The sequence below is a fragment of the Citrus clementina genome, unplaced genomic scaffold, assembly GCF_000493195.1.
Source record: "Citrus clementina cultivar Clemenules unplaced genomic scaffold, Citrus_clementina_v1.0 scaffold_5, whole genome shotgun sequence".
In the NCBI taxonomy this organism is placed as follows: Eukaryota; Viridiplantae; Streptophyta; class Magnoliopsida; order Sapindales; family Rutaceae; genus Citrus; species Citrus x clementina.
This window is the reverse complement of record NW_006262201.1, coordinates 11,607,674-11,612,009: the sequence shown is the minus strand read 5'-3', so window position 1 is coordinate 11,612,009 and position 4,336 is coordinate 11,607,674. Positions and strand designations below refer to the sequence as shown.

General features: G+C 34.8%; 1 non-coding gene across 1 annotated transcript; it reads right to left on the bottom strand.

Moving 5' to 3' along the window:
- Positions 1–297: 297 nt before the first annotated feature.
- Positions 298–401, bottom strand: LOC112098597. Its single transcript, XR_002905708.1, has one exon. It is a non-coding gene; the product is annotated as a small nucleolar RNA R71 (small nucleolar RNA).
- Between the last annotated feature and the right edge of the window lie 3,935 nt (positions 402–4,336).

Here is a 4,336-nt window from a genome sequence, read left to right as displayed (position 1 = left end):
AAATGTAGCTGCTAGGAGTTTTAAACTAAAACCTAGTGTGCTAAATTGTCTCCTAATTTCTATGGCCTAGAAAATGAGGACCCATATAATTATCTGAATGATTTTTATACTGTTTGTCAAACTTTTAAATATGAGAATTTTTCAGACGATGATGTTAAACTTAGACTATTTCCATTTTCATTAAAAGATAGAGCTCGTTCATGGCTCGATATATTACCTGCTAATAGCATTACATCATGGGAACAAATGGTAACAAAATTTTTGAATAAATATTTCCCAGTGCATAAAACCAATACTATTCGCAGGGAAATTTAAGAGTTTACCCAGAGAGAAGACGAGCAATTTTTTGAAGCATGGGAGCGATTCAATGGGCTACTCTTAAAGTGTCCACATCATGGGTATTAGAAATGACATCAATGCCAATACTTTTTAGAGGGATTATTGCCGCATGTGCAAGAATGGCTAATGGCAACAAGTGGAGGAGAGCTAATGTCAAAAAGTGCATCAGAGATTTGGGAATTCTTCCAGCGACAAGCAGATAATTCCCAACAACGGAGTCGATCACTCATGGATACTAAAAGAATTAAGGGAGTAAATGAGGTTCACATTGGCGAGTCAAGTTCAGGAATTAAAGAGGTCAAAGAGATGGTTGAAGGTCTTTCCCGTCAAATAGTATCGTTAACGACTGCTAAATCAACAGAACTACATGACCATGACTCATACTCAGATCAAGCCAATACCATAGGTGTAATGAGAAAACCATCTAATTACAACCCATACTCTAACACATATAACCTTGGATGGAGAGACCACTCAAATTTTTCATGGTCTCAAGGATTCCAACAAAATAGACCAGCAGCTTCAGCTCCACACATGCAACCAATTCCTTAAGTTCCTCAAGCCTCTCCGCCACTATTTAGACCATACAATCAAAACCAGAACTACTTTCAACCCAGACCATGGGAAGATTCATTTCAGAATCTCAAGAATCTTACTCACTCCACGATCGAGCAACAGAACCACACCATTGATGAACTATGAAATGAGATGAGAGCAGGCTTCAACTCACAAGCCCAATCAGTTTCAAACCTCGAGAAGATGGTGGGACAACTTGCTTCTTCAGTTCAAACTTTGGCAATGATTGTTAAGAAAGGCAAATTTCCAAGTCAACCAGTGCCTAATCCTAAAGGAGTGAATAAAGTAAGTACCAGTTCACCACAGCAACATGGAGAGGTCAAAGTTATCATGACTTTGCGAAAAGGGAAAGAAGTCGACAACAAAGTGGAGATGCTGGTGACAAAAACAAATCAAATTGTACCTGTAAATGCTGAAGACTCATCACCGGAGGAGAAAGAAGAAACCAACCCACGATAATACGTTCCTAAAACTCCATTTCCTCAAAGGTTAGCTAAAGGAAATAAGGGAAAATCCACATGTGAGATTTTTGAAATCTTCAAATAGGTAAGTGTTAACATCCCTTTGCTTGATACTATAAAAAAAGTTCCATCTTATGCCAAGTTTCTTAAAGACCTTTGTACTACAAAGAGAAATATTCATGTTCAAAAGAAGGCCTTTTTAACAGAAAACGTTAGTTCTATACTCCAACATAAAATTCCTCTAAAATGCAAAGACTCAGGCTCCCCCACTAGTGTAAATCAGTTAACCTACTCAGTATTTGTGAAACTTGGACTAAGAGAATTATACCCAACTCTAGTGGTGTTACAACTTGCAGATCGGTCCACGAAAATACCTCGTGGTATTGTGGAGGACGTGCTTATTTAGGTAGACAAGTTTTATTTTCCTGTTAATTTCATTGTAATTGACACTCAACCAATCCAGGATTCAAGGAAGCACATCCCCATTATCCTAGGCCGACCTTTCTTGGCAATTGCTGATGCTCACATTTAATGCAGGACTGGAAATATGCAGTTGTCCTTTGGCAACATGACTATGGAGCTAAACATCTTCAACATTGCCAAACAACCTCACAATGCAGATGATAGAATTGCTGATGTGGATTTAATAGAAGAAATAGTTGATAATACTTTTCTTTCAAACTTTAGTGATGATCCTTTACAAATATGTTTAACTCACTTTGATTTTGATTTTGACATTGACAGATCAGTCGATGAGGTCAACACTCTACTTGACTCAGTACCATCCATGGACACTAATAAATGGAAGTCAATAGTTGAACAACTAGCACCATCAGAGAAGAAACTCAGCCCATCATCAGAATCATCACCGAAACTCGAGCTTAAACCATTACCCAACACTTTGGAATATGCATTTTTAGGAGAATAAAGTACTCTACCAGTAATCATCTCATCATCCATAAATGACAAACAAAAAGGTAAGTTGTTGGATGTTTTAAAAGAGCACAAAGGAGCATTAGGATGGACCCTAGTCGGTATAAAAGGTATCACTACAAGAAAACTGGCAATAGATGACATACAATTTATGACGGATTTGACTTCTATCATTATAGTATGACCGAATCATGATAGAATTTTGGTTTGTCATGAATTGATGATGGTTTTATGATAAAATTATTGTCTATTAAGAATTTATGCTAGAATTGTGATTGAAATTTTTTCTATCAAAAAATTATGATAGAAATATTAATTTGGCCGCATTTGACCAAAAGTTTGGTGTGATATTTTATTGAAAGAAAAAGAAAACAGTGTGTTATAATTTTATTAATAATCTAAATGATGTAAAAAAAATTAAATGAAGGAACTTAAACGATGAGTTTTAAGAAAATACTACAAAATATTCTAAGTTAAAAACCTCACTCAACACATTCATCAGTCCCTCTCTCAACCTAAGAAATTCAAACCCTAGAAGCTGATACCAAATGAAATATAAGTGTGCAACCCAAGAGGGGGGTGAATTGGATTTTTAAAATTTTCTTCGTAAATCCACACAACAAGCAATCTAATATCTTAATAAAAAATGAAAGCAATAAGTTTAATAAAAGCACAATAACTAATAAGTAAGGGAGAAGAGAAACAAACACACGAATTTTTACATGATTCGGCAAACCCCGCCTACATCCACGCCTCCAAGGAATCCAAGCTTGAGGATTCCACTATCCAAGCCTTTCCAAGGCTTCAACCGTTTACAATTGACTTCAAGGTGTCAATAAACCTTTACAACAAAGAGATTATCTCCCAATCTCTTCACTCAAGTGTCTCACACACTCAAACTCTTACAATTGAGATGAAGAAATGAAAGTTACAATAAAACTCACTCAATGAGTAGATATTAAAAAATGAAGAACAAGAAATGATTCAATGTTTTGTGTTTTACAAGTTGAAGGCTCAAGATATCTCGTGTGCTTTTTGTTTTTGCTTGCTGGAGAGATTGAAAATGAGATGGATTTGAGTTCTTATAGTTTGAGCTCAAAAACTAGCCGTTATGCACATTTTGGTCGTAACCGGATTGCCGGTTATGGACATCCAGTTAGCCGTTTAATGTCACCGTTACTACCACAATTTTGAATTTCTGAACATCCGGTATGCCGCTTTGTCAAATCCGAATTGCTGCTTATGCTCAGAAACTTACTGCCCAACAACCGAATTTCCATTTTTCAGGATCCGGTTAGCCGCTTGCTACAGTAACTGCTATAGTGAAATATTTTCTAATTTTATAGTTTGACCCCAAAACTTTATAAAACTGTATTATGACCCAAAACGTTATGAAACTTTGCAAATAGGTCCAATTTTAGAATTTCTAAATATTACTTTGTCAATCCCAAAACTTTTTGAAATTATGATTTCACCCAAACTATGTGAAATTATAGAATGACCTAAAATATTTAAATAGTTTCAACTAGGTCCAAATCCGAAATTTAAAACAATATCAAAGGTTCTAAAATACATTCATTTTAGTCTAAAACACTTTGATTCTATAACATCATTTTCTTATTATAAAAATACAATTCATAAATCATTGTTTAATCAATACATGTGGTTTGTTATCATCAAAATCAATATCTATAGCTATATAAGCTAACAATCTCCCCCTTTTTGATGATGACAAAACACATTACAAAAATTTAATCTAGTTAGGAAAAGCTCCCCCTTAATCAATGCAAGGTTAAAAAATTGATTTAAAACAGACTCCCCCTGCATACATGCATACTCCCCCTAGATACATGCATATTTTTATAACACTTTTTATAACACATATTAAATTATTCTCTCCCTTATCATAAAAAAGAATAAAAGAATAAAAAAAAAAAGAGCTCCCCCTATCAATCATCAAAATCGCAATAAGCACATTAGTTCAAAAATATCCATAAGCATAAGGAAATCCATATAATCCATAACAA